We start from the raw sequence: 16757 nt of genomic DNA, 5'->3' as shown, positions 1-16757 counted from the left end.
TTTGCGCTGAGAAGGGGATTAGAGAGTCTTCCCCAATACATTTGTGAAACCAAAATTAAGAAACTGGTGCATTTTACAACACTTTTTTCAATATATACTGCTTTTTTTTCCACAAACCTCTTTCCCACTCGTCCTTTATTCTATTCTCCTCTTTTTCCCCAATCCCTCACCTTACTTATCTAGCCAGTCATCTGTATGTATTCTTCCGCACCGCACAGCTTCTCTTCTGTGTCCCCTTCTTACAACCACACTTTTCTTTTCTTCTCGTTATTTCTTCTGTCTTCATCCTTCCCGCGCCTTCCTCCTGCCTCATCATATTTTCAGTGTGCACCTTATTCTCTCCCTTGGTTTACTAACCTGTGTATCCTCTCTCCTCCTTCTCTGTCATTCGTGCTCCGTCTTTCCTTTCTCCTCCCTTTTCCTGGTTCCCATCTCATGCAAAAATATCCACCTAAAAGCAACCATTCTTATATGTTTGAACAGATTCCATTTCTGCGACAAATAGTCACTCCTTTTTTTCTAATAAAATAAGAGCTTTATTACATCTCTTCAAATGATAGCACCTGCTTTTGTACGTGTTGTTGAATTAAAAAGAAATGCAAATATATTTAGGCTTGATAACTCTCTCGTTGTTTCTTGTAGGATTTATTTTATCGGACAATTAAGTCTTTCGCGCATAGTGCGTGGTTCTGTTTTTATAATTATTGTGGTCTTCAAGCTCTGTCAGCACTCACCGACTCCCACTCCCTCCCACCCTGCCCTTGACCAACCCATTGTGTAATTGATTGTTTTTTAATCTTCTTGCCCTACCTTTAGTTTCTCTGACCATTTTGTCTGCAGCTCCGCTCCATTGCAGTCGCCCACATGCTACTCACAAATCAGAGGCAGGCCCTGCGGCACGCATTTACCGCGCTCCATGATGTCACACGTATAATATGACTGACAACTCAGGGCTTCATTAGGTCTTGCACTATCACTCAGTCACACTGTGAGTGAGATATTGTAATAGTTTTACGATATTATGTGTGTGCTCCTGAAAGTTCAAGCTCAGGCAGCAGAGGAAATAAACAAAATGGTCACAGCTGTGTGTAGGGCTAGCGTTTTTTTTTGTGGAAGCACACAACTTCTGCCCGATCAAAACATGTTCTTCTTGCTCCCAACATGGGGGCATAGACACAGCCCCTCTCTAGTGTTGCTCACATAATTAACTGGGGACAGCTGCACTGTCAAGTCAGACCATAATAATGGCCTTCAAGTGTACCAGCCCATCTGGGTGAGGAGGGGGACAAATGTATGTCTTGTCCGGAGGTGGAACCAAATGCATCCCTGGCACAAATCTACTAAGCATCCCTGCTCCCTTTGTCTTCTCTTTTAATCTCTCTCTTTTGTTCCATCCATCCATTCTCTCCCTCTCCTTCTCTACTCCCTCTCTCTTCTCCTTTCTTATCACTTTCTCTAACCTTCTCCCTCGCTCCCCCTCTTCCTCTCCCTCTCTTGGACCCTCCCTGTGCAAGTAGACTCAGGGAGCTGTGGAGAGTAACAGAGGCACCAGTGGCACTGGGCTTTCAAACCCGGTCTTCAAGGGCTCTAGGAAATGCCCAGTGGAACAAAAGGCCTGTCCAGCCCTGTCGATCGGCTGAGGGTCTATTGGTCTACCCATCTCTGAAAGCCAATCTTGTTTCACTGCCCAGGAGAATTTTACCTGTGTTCTGTATGAGTTGTAGGCAGTTGTCTCTCCTAGTATTTCATGTTCACCTTTTAGTGGCACCTAAGTATTTTCTCATGTCTACCACAGTAGTGTGAAGGTTTTCAGGTCTCCGTAGAGCTCACCATTCATTTTTGTTTGCATTTGATAGGCCCTCCCCCGAAAGAAACCAGCTCTGGAAAAAAGCAGAATTAAAACTGAGACTCTGAAGATCATCAGTCTGCATGAGAATGAACAGACAGCAGCAGATATAGATCCTCTCTGCATAAGCGACAGTGATGGACAAAAGATTTTCCGAAGCAAGTGGCGGGGATCAGCAAAATTCCAAAAATGGGGTCCAAATGCCTGCGTTTTTTTGCCAGTTCCAGAAGACATTTTTATTGAGGACATGACTGCTGAAAGTCCTTGCTATAAAAGTAATTCACAACTGAAGTCCAGTGAGTACTGGGACCACGTTGCTGCCAAATTACCTCTCTACCAAGGGCCAATTTGCTGTAGCATTTCAGAAAATACCAGCCTCATATTTGTAACAATTTGATAAAAAAAGTATTTTTTTAAATCATCTAGTACTTGCTTGATTTCCATGGTAAATTGTGACATTATGCATTAGTAATACTTTCTCATGAAAGCTCAGTGGCATCATTGCCAGAATACTGCCAAGCAAGGTCAACCATGGAAAACATGCACAAGACATGAGTTACTTCAGCGATATTTCTAGCTCATGCTAGCTTCTTAGGACACACAAGCACACAGAATATTTCTTCAAGCCTGGGTAATTCTAGCAACACCTAGTGATTACCTGGCTATGGAGGAGGAATCCATTGAGCTTTTGAGGCCAGTTCGTGGAAAGCACATACACCACATTACTTAGATTGTCTTGGTTATTGTGAAGCTTATTTTCATAAATCATTTAGTTCCTGCTTTGGCAGTTCAGGCTGAATTGTGTCCATGAGGATCAGAGTCAAGACTGATTTGTATATGGCTGGGTCCAAACGGAGGTGGCATGGTGAGTAAAAGAACGATGGGTTGGAGTGCTACCCTGAGCCATTGGCAGTATTTAGACTTATTGCAAGCATCCTCCCATCACCTTTTGTGTGGTCAATGATGAAACATGACACAAAGAGTGGGTGAGGCCGTTCCATCCAAATCTTTTTTGCATCTCGTTTTCCCTTAGAAATGACTGTGATCCTGAGATGAATACCGGAATAGGTACTTTGCCATACTTTAATGTGGCTCTTTGGTTTTGTGTTGGAGGGTGTATGGCAAATAGACCGTTATCTCTCTATTTGTGTGGGTTATTCTTCCTCCGGATGGCATCGGGCCAGCATCAACATTGCATGAACAGGCGTGGACTGTGGTGCCAGATTCAAATTCAGGGTGGGTGTCGGCACCAGAAACAGGGAGCACCCTGCAGTGGGATAGAGAGGCACAGATGGTGTTGAGGACTAACATGCTGACAGTAATTCAACTCGAGACATCCTTGTATCCATTGGGCCCAAAGGGTACCAGAGGGAGGTGGAAGGGTGTCAAAAATCTGCAACATGGTCTCTTTTAAAGTCTTTATCTATTGTGATGTTATCGATGGATCCGGGAATTTGAGGTGCTTCGGAATACGTTTGGGAATCAGTCCCTCTGCTGTAGACCGAGAGCAATAGGCACCCTAACATCCCCGCAATTTCTCAGATAGAGAGCTTTGGTATGGGGAAGAATCCTGCTTCCTTTTCTTGTGTATTTTTTTTGGACTTTGTCTTACCTGAAGAGTTTGAATGTTAGAAAGATTGTTGCATGAACGGCCTCGAGTCGGGGGTGTTCATTCGCAACATCAACTTCGACTGTGAGAGGGACTTCCATGCCTTCCTTTGGTGTCCAGCCATGAAAAGTGTGGCTTTGTGGTCCCAAGATCGCCAGGGTGTTCAGCTGGGTACAGTCCTCACAAGACAGCCTACAGAGTGGGAGCAGGTCTTCACCCTCAATTTCAACCAGGAAGGGGACTTATATGCCATCCTTTGTTGTTTGGCAACGTAGAGTTTGACTTTATTGTCCCGGATTACTTTGGGGTTCATCCACGCACAACTCTCACAAGACTTTGAGATGTACGATGACTATTTTTTTTAAAGGTTTTATATAGTGCTGGCTAGAACTGGAAGTATCAGAGCGCTTTACATGAGCAGGAGCAGTCAGGAAAAACAATTGATTCAGGGTGAAAAACAAAACAAGCAGGTACATATACAATTAATTTCAAAAAGGGGGCAAAAAGCAATTTACATGAGAAGAAGCAATCAAGCAAATCAATTGATTCAGGATCAACAAAACAAGCAATTTATTGAGAAGGTGAAGTTTTAGGTCTTTTTTTAAAGCTGAGGTAGGAAGGGCTGCAGCGCAGCTCTCTCGGAAGGGCATTCCAGATGTTCGGGGCATTTCCGGAGAAGGACCAAGATTGGGTGTTTTTCTTTTTTAGTAGCGGAGGGACGAGGAGGAGAGCATTGGTGCTTCTCGTCAATCTGGAGAGGCCTGATTTACTGAGTTTGTTGGCTAGGTATAGCGGGGATTGTTGGTGAAGAACTTTGCGTGTGATGCAGTTAAGCTTGTAAAAACATTTGCCTTCGATGGGTAGCCAATTTAGGGATTTAAGGGCCAGCGTGATGTGGTTCAAACGTTTACAGTCAGTGATGGGCCTGACCGCCAAGTTGAGCACCGCTCAAAGGGGAGACTAGGTGAACTTTAGGGGTTCTGGTGTGGATAACATTGCCATAATCCAGTTTGGAAAGGACTAGAGATTGGACAATCAATTTGAAATCGCCTGGAGGAATGAAGGGTTTGATTTTCTTAAAGTGTCGGAACTTAAAGAGTGCTCCTTTGGGCGAGTTTTTAATGTGATCTTTAAGAGCCAGATTTTTGTCAAGAGTGAAACCAAGGGATTTTGCGGAGCCAGACTAGGTCAGCGTACAATTGAGGGCATTGAGGTCGGTGATCCAGCCTTGGATGGGGAGATGGTTATTTTTAGGAGAGAAAATAATAATTTCAGTTTTATTAGGGTTCAGTTTGAGGTGGTTGGAGTGGAACCAGAATTGGATTTTGATCAGGGTATTGCTTAAATGAAGTACATCGGAATGGAATTTAATGTTATAGTAGAGTTGGGTGTCATCAGCATAGAGTTGGTAGTTAATTCCTGCTTGTTTCAAAATGAGGGTGAGGGGTTCCATAAAGAGGCTGAAGAGAGAGGGGGAGAGGATGGAGCCATGGGGGGCACCTAGGGAGATAGGGGTAGGATTGGAGAGTCAGGTATTGAGTTTTATTTATTGTGTTCTGTGCTGGAGGAACGAAGAGAACCAGTTGAGGACAAAACCATTAAGTCCAAAGCGAGCTTTAAGCAAATTAAGTAAGAAAGAATGGTTGACTGTATCGAACGCTGCAGAGAGGTCAAGGACTATAAGCAGGCAAGCTTCTCCATTGTCTAGTGCGCTTTGGATATCATCCGCAATGATCAAAACAACTAGAGAGTGAGGGAAATTAGCACTCTTAGTCCCCCAAGTTAAATCTACAAAAAACAAAGAAAGAGTAGCTACTTGAAACAGCTAATATAGAAGGGACACACACAAGTTTGTGTTAAGGACCCTCACTCACCAACCTGGTGGTGACATGCTTCATCATGGGGTCCCCACCATGGAAGCCGAGTGCTTCCCTAGGTGTGCTACAACTCCTGCAGCTGCAGCGGAGCTGGTTGTTTGTGTGTGTGTGTGGGGGGGTTAGTGTGAATTTAAAAAGTCGCCAAATACTACCTATAAAATAATTTATTCCAGGCGATTTGGTTACTATTAAAAACTGGTGACGGATCGGTACTCGCTAATAAGTGTAGCCAGGAGGATCCTATAAATTAAGAACGTGGAAAATGGTCAACATGTTTCTACTTATACATGCACTTTCTGCAAAGCTTTCATCAGGACCAACTAAAGAGAGACCATGGTGGTATACGCACGCTAAGGCGTATCCTAACCTATGGTATTAAGTGATGGCAAAACTCATGGGTCACCACTTCGATATTCAGGAATTTCCTAGATCGGGGGTAGTCTGAAAAAGAAATAACAGCATACCACATGTATACACATTTTCACTAATTTTTGTGGTCGTGTCTTCCCAATTCGTAACTCGAATTTCTCTCTACCCTCGAGATGAGGGCAAATGCACAGGACGTCAATAGTTTTCATGGTGTCTTCTGTATGCATGACAGTTGATTTATGGTTTCCTTCCCACACTTAAAAGCATGTTGTGGTTGTGGAAGGACGCCTGCTAACAAATGGATATCAGGTGTTGTTTGTTCATTTAATAATTTCACAAGAGAACACACTATGTTGTTCATAAAGTCACAAATTGGGAAGACACGACCACAAAAAATAGTTAAAATGTGTATACATGTGGTTTGCTATTATTTCTTTTTCAGACTACCCCCGATCTAGGAAATTCCTGAAGATCGAAGTGGCGATCCGTGAGTTTTGGCATCACTTAATACCATAGGTTAGGATACGCCTTAGTGCGCGTATACCACCATGGTCTCTCTTTAGTTGGTCCTGATGAAAGCTTTGCAGAAAGTGCATGTATAAGCAGAAACATGTTGACCGTTTTCCACGTTCTTAATTTATAGGATCCTCCTGGCTACACTTATTAGCGAGTACAGATCCGTCACCAGTTTTTAATAGTAACCAAATCGCCTGGAATAAATTATTTTATAGGTAGTATTTGGCGACTTTTTAAATTCACACTAACTCCCCACACAAACAACCAGCTCCGCTACAGCTGCAGGCGTTGTAGCACACCAGGGAAGCACTCGGCTTCCATGGTGGGGACCCCATGATGAAGCATGTCACCACCAGGTTGGTGAGTGAGGGTCCTTAAAACAAACTTGTGTGTGTCCCTTCTATATTAGCTGTTTCAAGTAGCTACTCTTTCGTTGTATCATCCGCAATATTCAGCATGGCAGTTTCTGTACTGCAGCCTTTCCTGAAACGGATTGAAAGGAGTCAAGTAAGCTAAAATTGATGATGTGATTGTCAAATTGAAGCAATGCACATTTTTCAAGGGCTTTAGCAAGGAGTGGGAGGGTGGAGATGGGGCGGAGGTTGTTAGGATCATTGGGGTCAGCAGCAGGGTTTTTTAGATTGGGCGTGATTTGTCCTAGTTGGAGGGAGTCAGGGACACAACCAGTGATAAGGGAGGTGTTGATGAATTTAGTCCAACAAGGGGCAATGATGTGGTTAAGATTGTGAACTATGTTAGAGGGGAGTGGGTCTTTGGTGTGCGAGGTCGGCTTAAGTTTCGCAATTATGTGAAAGACTTCAAACTCGTTCATAGGACGGAAATTATACCTGGAGGCATTATTTTTCAGTTCTAAGTTGGAAAGGAGGTCATCAGGGGTGGTTGGGATGAGAAGGAGAGAGAGTGGATTAGGCGGTAGGGACGGAGCAGAGCAAGGGGGGTGTCAGTGGCTACGTTAAAGGTATATTGGGGGTTGCGAGGGGCCAGGTTTTGAGGGAAGGATTGATCAATTTTTGCAATTTTATCGGAGAGGATGTTGGCAATTTCTTCACATTTATCAATTGAAGCCGTCAGCTCTGGAGGGGCAGATGATGTTTGATTTCTGATAATGTTAAACAGCTCTCTGGGCCTGTTTTTGGCACGATCAAGTTGAGCTTGAAAGAAAGATGCCTTTTCATTGAAAATTTGTCTTTTGTAAGTTGATCTAGCAGCTCTGAGGAGGGCCAAATGGGAGGAAGAGAGGTGTTGTCTCCAAGTTCTTTCTGAGAGTCTAACTTGTCTTCTTTCGTTGTTAAGTTCAGGATTGAACCAAGATTTGGATTGGATTTTTCTTCGACTTTTAAGTTTGAGAGTGGCAATTTGATCAAGGACATCACTAATGGTCTTGTTAAAGTGTTCAGTGACCCCATTAGCATTTTGGGAGAGAGGAGTGTGTTGAAATTGGGCTTGGAGTTTAGTCTCAAGTTCACCAGGAGGGATTTGTTTAAGGTTTCAGGTCCACTTCATGGGTTTCTTACTGGCTGCTGGAGGGAGTAGGGAATGGTTGCAATCCTAAACAGAATAAGGTGATGGACGGATCAGTCAATGGGGATGATGTTGAAACTTAGGTCAAGTCAGTATTGCAGATGATTCTGGCAAGTGTGGCCCCTTTGATATGGGTTGGAAAAGGGCATCGTTGTTTAAGGTCATTCATATCAAGGAGGTTAATGAGGCTCATGACAGTGGTGTCAACCGAGTTATTGCAGTGGATATTTAGGTCCCCTAAAAAGAGATTTTTCGAGGCTGAAAAGGAGGCATGCATGAGAAGATCAGAAAATTCATCTGCAAAGCGGAGAGGATCACCCTGAGGGTGGTAGATGTTATGTAGCCTAATCGGAGAAGAGCCCTTGACCGTAAGTTTGACACCAAAGTATTCAAATGACATGTGAGCCGTGTTCTTTAAAAGGGAAAGTTGAAATTCCCTTTGATAGATTATAGCTAGTCCAACCCTTTTTCTGTTAAGTCTGTCTTGCCTAATGATGGAGTAACCTGGAGGTGTGAGTAGGTCAAGCATAGCCGTAGAATAGTCATTGAGCCAGGTTTCGGTAAGGAAGGCTATGTCAATAGCCTCACTGACAATGGTTTCTGATATTTTAGTAGCATGTAGGACGACCGATCTGCAGATAACACACATGCAAGAAAGGTGAATAGGGTTATCCTTAGCAGGATTGAAAGAGTGGACTGTGGCTAGTTGAGCTGGGGGTCTAGGTGAAATGGGTGAAGAGGGGACTCTGTTGATGCCCATAATAACTGGGATGCAGGAGTAAGGGGGAGGATATTCATGATCAGAGGCTTAGGAAGGTAGGAGTTGCATAGGTTAATAAGGTCAGAAGTGGAGAGGCAGCTAACAGCATGGCGAGGCCTGGGAGTTTGGTTGTAAAGGGGTGTAGTCAGCCCTTGTGTGTGTTTGGTAAAGTTATGGGAGCAAGAGTGACAGATATCAGCATGATTTGGATGGGTTCTGTGTTTAAGGGTGTTGATATCCCTTCTGAGTCTTGTTATTTCGATGCTCATAGCAGAAAGTTTATCTTCTATACCATTTAGTGTTTATACTATAAGATTGAGAGGGAGGCTGTTAAGTCAATGACCACAGAAATTGATGTTGAAAGATGAAGTTTAATCGTGGATAAGGAAGCACTCCCAGCGATACATCTGAAGGCTCCGGACAGTTCACAGCAACTGCCCTAACAGTTACAGTACAGTAAGGAACGGCACGATAACATATCGTGCCGTGTAGCGAGACACACACATTCAAAACATAACAATTGCACGAGGTATAATTGAAAAGGAAATACATGCGCGAGAGATAGCACAAAGCACGAGAAAGAGCGCATGACCTCCCATTTTTTATCCTCACTACCAACAGACTGTATAGCACTTTTCAAAACTCTATTGAATCTCTCTATCACCCCATTCCCACTTGGGTTATAGAGAGAAGTAGTGGAATGCACAATGCCAAGCCTTGAAAAATAATCCTTTGCTTTATTGGAATTGAATTGAACTCCATTATCAGTTATGAGTCTTACTGGTAGCCCCTCATCAATGAAAACTTTATCCAAAAACACAAAACAGAGTCAGTATCTATTTTATGAACAATCTTGATAATATGCCATTTAGAAAAAATGTCAATAGCTGCAATGATGTACTTAGAGTCACATCCAATGGGACCCATAATGTCCATAGCAATGGTTTCCCATGGATAGTCAGGAATGATATTCACACCCATATTGGGTTTAAGAGTAATCAATGACTTATCAGAATTTGTGCAAGTAACACAATTCCTAACCAAACGCTCAATAAACACATCCATGCCTGGCCACCAAAATAAATACTTAACTTGTTGTTTAGTCTTGACCATGCCACTATGACCTTCATGACTCTGTAAGACTATAACCTTTCTCACACTCACCGGTGGGATAATACGCTCACCTCTTTTAATAACATTGTCACAATATGAAAGTTCTGATCTCACTTCCCAGAAACTCTTCAGCTCTGAACTAATGTACCTCTTATCAGGCCAACCACCAGTGATGTAACTTGCAACATCCTTCAAAATCTTATCATCCTCAAATTTCTCCCTCCATAAAGTCTGATCAATAGAAATAGGGCCTTCATCATGAATCATAGCAATCTGAAAATCATCCCACTCATTATACAAATCCTCTTGAATGGGTAAGGGCATCCTTGACAAAAAATCAGCAGAAACATTTTCCCTTCCAGGTACATATTGTATGTCATAAATAAAATCCTGTAAGCGCATGGACATGCGTGCAATGCGGGCTGAAGCTCTCAACATCCCATCAGTAGTGAGAAGACGCACCAAGGGTTTGTGATCACTCCTCAATATACATTCCTTACCCCAAACAAACACTCTGAAGTGTTCCAAAGCCCAAATGCACGCTAATGTCTCCCTTTCTATTGTGGAATACTTTTCCTCAGAAGGAGTAAGAGCTCTGGAGGCATGTGCAATAATGACTTCTTTTCCCTCCTTAGTCAGTAGAAACATGTTTATGTGTTTATACACTAATAATGACCTTTTTTATAGTGCAATGCAAACTGACGTTTTGGTACTTATGCCCTTATTTTGTGTTCCTCGTATTTTGTAGCAGGGATGCTGCAGACTGGAATCACCAACTCTGTCCAGTATCCTGCACTAAAATGCATGGTTATGCGCTATTTCCCCCAGACCAGAATTGTGAATAAGGCATAGACCCAGAAATAGCAGGTCCTATTCTGTGTGTGTTTTCCCCATTGCGTAGAAAATAACGAACCAGCATCTGCATCCATTTACCACCAGTTTTAAGCAGGTGATAAATAGTCGTGGGGTTTGTTTTGCTTCCTGGTCGAAGTAGCAGATAGTATGGTGCGGAAGCAACATCACGAGTAGAAGAGAGAGCTGGGGAAGCATTTGGTGCTCCCTCTTGCTTCAATAAGAGGGTAAGGTGCTGCAGTTGCCCACAGTCTTGATAACATCTCTATCAGGTCCGGGTCCAGCTGCTAAGGGCTTGAGATTACTGTGTCCGGTATTAGCAGATACAATTCCAGACTGAGACATGGAAAATGTAAATTTTCATCAACCTTGGTGTTTAGAAAATCTGGATTTTATTAAAGACACGGAGGCTAATATTTCTGCAACTTCCTTTAATGCCACTGCACATAGCAGCCCCTTTAAGAAATAGAATACAAAACATAGAGAATTCCAACACTATATAACCATGGAACTCTCAATAATCTTCCTCTTTTTTTTGCGCACTGCATATCATTTTAAGAAACCGCATTACTATTGTTCAGTCCTATTTAAACAAAGTCCAAACTATTGAAGATCCACAAAGACTCTTCAAACGAAGACGATCCTCTACAAACTACTCCTCATCCTCCATCCTTATTGCAGGACTCGTGCTGCAATAAAAACTAAATATTAAACTGGGTTGGGACCCACGGTGGGATAATATTAGCCTCAGTGTCTTTAATAAAATCCAAATTTCTGAACACCAAAGCTGATGAAAATCTATATTTTATGGCAAAACCGGAGTCTAACATTATTGCAAGTTTAAAGCGTCTCTACAAGAAGCCACACTCTCTACTGGTTTAAATTTTTTTTTTTTAAAACAGTATCATTTGACCAATCTGGACATCTCAAAATGTCCTGTAACGCACCCCCAAGCAGAAAAACCTTAGATGCAGAAACTACTCTTACAGAATGTGCTCCAAAAACATTCACATCCACATCTGCACTCTTCATAACCTCTTTCACCCAACGAGCAAGAGTTGGAGATGACAATCCATTATTATAACGTGTCCTAAAAGAAATAAGCAACTGATTCTCACCCATTGCTCTCAAAACAGCTGTTCTTTTCTCATACTTATTCACCCCACGTACCACACACAAGTTCACATGTTCGTCAAAGTAGGGATAAAAAATGTAAAACAAATTCGTTTTAGTCCTTCTTCCTAAACTAAAACAAACTCCTTCTGGTGAAAAAATCCTGCTTGTTACATCCAAAGCCCTCACATCCGACACCCTTCTGAAAGAAAGCAAACAAAACAACACTGTCACCTTCTGCAAAAACATTTTTAAACTCAAATTATCATTATTACCTAAATTTTCAAAAAAGATTTAAAGATTAGATACATCCTAAACCGAATTATATCTAGCAATTGGAGGTCATGAAATCTTAATATTCCTTAGCAATCTCCTAACCAAAACATCTTGACCAACCTTTATTCCATTCCTTAATACATGTCCTACTGCAATAGCCGACCTATGAACATTATTCGTCCTGTTTGATTAACCTCTCTCAAACAATCCTGACAAATAATTCACTACTTCAACTACATCCACTGAAACTGGATCGAAACCCCTCTCTATGTACCAGCAAACCCATTTCTGCTTTGCCAGTCTATACATTTGCCTTGTTCCCGGAGCCAAGAATTCTCTAATAAGATTTGTAGCTGCCTGTGAAAGTCCAGGCACCCCCATACATGCCTGAAATTTTCCATGCTACCAGTCTCATCTTCCTGACATTACTAATTTGTGTCTTTCTCCCCATAGATTCAACAGAATATCCTGAAACACTAAATCGGAAAATCCATTGATAATTCTAGAGGTACAGGATACCAGGCCTGTGACCTCCAAAGGGGTGTCACCAGAACTAAAGTCTCCTTCTGTTTGACTTATCATCCGCATAATCATTGAAAACAGTGGGAAAGCATACGGCCTCTGACCCCTCCAGTTCTGATGAAACGCATCCAGTCCCATCGCCTCTGGGTCTGGACGCCAACTAAAAAACTTCGGCAACTGCGCATTCAGCCTGTTTGCAAATAAATCTATCTCACATGGACCTCTGAGGACCATCAACTACATAAAGACCTTCCTGTCCAACATCCAATCGCTCGCATCACTGTAATTCCTTGAACACCAATCCACCTCTACATTGTTCAACCCTGGAGTGTGTTCCGCCTACACTGTTATATTTTGTTGAAGAGACAATAATTCCAAAAATCCTTGGCTAGATCTGCCTAATCCTTTGAATGGGGACCCCCTATCTTGTTCACATATCTAACCACTGACACATAGTCCGTCTTCAACAACACAGCACACCTCACACTGTTCTTTGTAAAACTCTTTATCGCAAAAGAGCCTGCTAACAACTCCAGACAATTTATGTGAAGCCTGCTCTCCTCTTCTGACCATACTCCACCTGCCATGACCGAACCACATCGTGCTCCTCAACTTTCTAAACTTGCATCCGATTCTATTACTAAGTCTGGGCACTCCCCTGAAATAGATTTCCCATTCCATGCCTCCATGTTCCTTAGTCACCAGACCAATTCCTCTCTGCTCTCTTGAGTCAAAACAATCTCCTCTGAACATTTCAAACCACTCCTTAAATGTCTGCTCTTCAATCTCTGAAGTGCACGATAATTCAGTGGTCCTGGAAAAATAGCTTGAATCGTAGATGAGAGTAAACCTATAACCCTTGCTAATCCTCTCAAAGATACTTTCTCTGCACCCAGAACCTTTCGTATCTCCTATCTTATTCTTTTTAATTTCTTCTTTGGTAATTTTAACAGACCATTTACACTATCCACCAGAAAACCCACAAATGGTGTTACCTGGCCTGGAACTAAACAAGACTTCGTCCTGTTCACCACAAACCCTGTACCACCACAAAAACTGTACCGCCACTTTTGTGTGCTCAAGGACCTTCAACCTGCACTAATCCATCAATAGGGTCTTGTCTAAATAAATGATCAGTCTCATTCCTCTCCCCCTTAAAAATGCTGTGCAGGTCAAAGAACCTTCATAAAACACCAAAGGGCAGACGACAGTCTGAAATGGAAGGCAAACAAACTTCCACAAACTTTCCTCCCCATGTGAATTGTAGGAACCTTTGATGTGGTTCCTAAACTGGGATCATCAAATAAGCGTCTTTTAGATCCAAACGTGCCATCCTATTTGTAGTAGATCTCTTACTGAATGAATACCATCAATTTTGATATAATGATACTCCACCCAATCATTCAGAATTTTCAAATTTATCACTGGCCTTATTCCTTTGTCTTTTTTCTCTACAAGAAAATGTTGCGGTAAAAACCGTTCTCGGTACTCCAATACTTCCTGCATTGCACCATTCTCTTTCAAATCCTGTACTTCCTTGTCCACTAACGCTGTGAGTTCCACATTGAACCGCAACATCTCTGGAGGATGAATTTGATATGGCTCTTTCACAGAGTCTTTGTGTTATCCCACAAGTGTTTGTAAAACCCACGATTCTCTAGTTACCTCTAACCAATTTCCCAAACATTGAGCAAGTCTGCCGCCCAATTTTTGTGGGGTAACAATAGGGTCTTGTCTTACCTGCATTTCTGAAACGTCTATCATCACATCCATTTGTTCCTCTATTCCTTCCTTTTTGGGGGTAGAATCCTCCTGACTGGTATGAGGTCTAAAAGGTACAGGGTCTAAAAGAAGCCCTAGTTATGCCTTGTCCTCGGCCGGGGAACCGACCCCTCGTTCTCCCGGCCCCTCTACAAACACGTCTATCAAAAACTTTTTAAATCTCCCTTTGATATTTTTGTAAAGAGTTAAAAGCTCCCACTTACTTAGACATCTCCTTTATAAAATCATCACCAAACAGAAACCCATTTGCTGAATGACCACCTTCGTTATATGCTAACTCCACTAACTTTGCATCGATTTTTAACAAAATACACTTTCTACGTTCGACTGATAAAGCAGTTCTTTGGACCCACTGTCTCAGCTCTTCTTTATCCAATCTCTTATTTCCCACGTAAGCCTTCTCAACCATCTTTCGGAATTTGTTTCCTCAACCAGTTCTCCACATACTCTGCTACATGAGCAATTGGAGTCCATTCTGGTGACAAAGGATGTTCAATCAATGAGGGATCGAACATATATTTCACCACGGGACCTATCAGAGCCTCCTGCTCTCTGTTATTCATTGCCAAGTCTGTAGACTGCATAGTATTCCCCCTTAACTCTTCCTCTGATTAAGAATCTGAGGAACAACTTATTTCCACCTTGGCGCTCCCAGAGGATTCATCACAGCACACCGAGGAATGTTTCCTTATTGCATGTGTCTGCTTCTCAGACTTCACTGGACCCTTAACTTGGTCCCCTTGAGTGTTCTTAACACTGCCATATGTTTGTTGACCTTCAAGTTCCTTATCAGAACTCACCTTCTTAAATTTCTTTCCTACTCCTCGTATTTCCTCAAGACTTTTCCTCTTTCTTATCACTTTAACACTTCTCTCTACACCTGAACCTTCTCCAGCTGAATAAAGTCTTTCATCTTGCACCATCATACCCTTGCTTTGTAATATATCATTCAGTTTGCTATCCATTTTTTTATTGAAATCATTTGAAAATGATTGCCCATAACCCTTTCCTCGATAGAACTACTTTCCATACTCCCTAAATTACTAGGTACAGACATTACCAAAACCATCTTGTTTAATAATCCCGACAAAAGTCACCTCAAACTTAATTTCCTCGCCGATTTTCACCACAATACCTCATTTCTACAACTCAAAAGTGTTCAAGTCAAGTTAAAAAATATTAAACGTTCCTTTTCTTTAAAATTAAAAAAAAACAGCTCTATTCAACCCCGGAGACCTTTCCAAAATACTTCCCCAAGAACTATTTATGAGCATAAACCCATCATTTCATTAAACCATTCATACTTGGAGCTGCCATAGATAATTATCTGATTCAGCACCAGAAAAAAAGAAAGGAAGATTATTGAGAGCTCCATGGTTTTATAGTGTTGGAATTCTCTATGTTTTGTATTCTATTTGCATACAGCTCTTTGATGACAGTTCATAGGTCACTGTACTATATTTCTTAGGATTGTCATTTATGAACAGCAAGTAACAAAAGGATCTATGTGACAAGAACGAAGCCCACTGAGCTATCTACCTAAATACAGTTCTGTGATCTGCATGGTACATGTTCTTTGCCGAGGGCACATTAACCCTCTGCACTACAGTCAAAACTGCCACTACTCAAAACTCTGATCTCCATCCAGCAGGAACATAACGTTTAATTATCAATGTCCTCTTGACCTTGATACTGTTGCCTGAATCCTGCTGGAACACACAAGGAACTCTACTGCAGCAGTAGACTAACTTAGTTTAAACTAGATTATTTTCTAAGACAGTCCACCCCAACTCAGTGCACCCGAACTCAGTGACAGGTGCCCACGCCCTAAAAGCCGGCTGTGTCTCATGCCCAGCTATTGGTCACCCAAAACGACACATGCACTTTTTAAACTTCAAGTACACGTTCCCAGAATAATTAAGAATTTGGTTCTTATTGTCTCACTTTATTACACCCTGTTGATAACTGATAGCTGCTTCAAAGCATTGTTGGTAGGACGATACATACATACATGAAACTCATACATCAGAGTTTCCGAAGAAGTCGAGTATATATACATGGCAGGTGCACATGCGGCCTATGGTAGATAAAAATGAAAAAAATACACACCGGAAGAGCGTCAGTCTCTCCCACCTGCCTGGTTTATCTGCCTTCTCACAAGTGAGTCCAGCACTCCCAGAACACACTTGAGTAGAATTCCAATTGTAGGTAAAATCACTGGTATGCAGAGACCACCTATGTTACGATGCTGCTCATGCACTGGGCTCCAAATTGGGCGCCACACGCTGACTAAGGTGCTGTTGTGTGTTTCCTGCATGACCCATTGTAGTTTTCCCTATGTCAGCCTAACTGTGCACATTATAGGCCTCATTTTCCTTTAAACACGTTACTATATAAACACATTTGCTTTTGTGCCACATTGTACTTTCACATGGAACCTACATAAGTATTTGCATGTTCTTCTTTTCTTGGGATTTCGTCTGAACACCATAGACAAGGTCAAACAACAGTGCCCCTTGTTATTCTTTCTGGACATGCACTGGCACCAAGACATAACACAAGAATTCTGCTGTTGTTTAT

General features: G+C 42.1%; 1 long non-coding RNA gene across 1 annotated transcript in view; it reads left to right on the top strand.

Moving 5' to 3' along the window:
* The window catches only part of LOC147725477 (uncharacterized), a 112790-nt gene extending 110526 nt beyond the window's left edge, over positions 1-2264 (top strand). Inside the window, exon 4 of the long non-coding RNA XR_015309780.1 lies at positions 1857-2264. This is a non-coding gene — a long non-coding RNA (uncharacterized LOC147725477). The remainder of the gene's footprint in view (positions 1-1856) is intronic.
* Positions 2265-16757: the final 14493 nt, after the last annotated feature.

The sequence above is a fragment of the Lissotriton vulgaris genome, chromosome 3_2 (genome assembly GCF_964263255.1).
Source record: "Lissotriton vulgaris chromosome 3_2, aLisVul1.2, whole genome shotgun sequence".
NCBI classification, from domain to species: Eukaryota; Metazoa; Chordata; class Amphibia; order Caudata; family Salamandridae; genus Lissotriton; species Lissotriton vulgaris.
The sequence above is the reverse complement of the archived record's forward strand: the minus strand, read 5'-3'. Positions and strand labels throughout refer to the sequence as shown.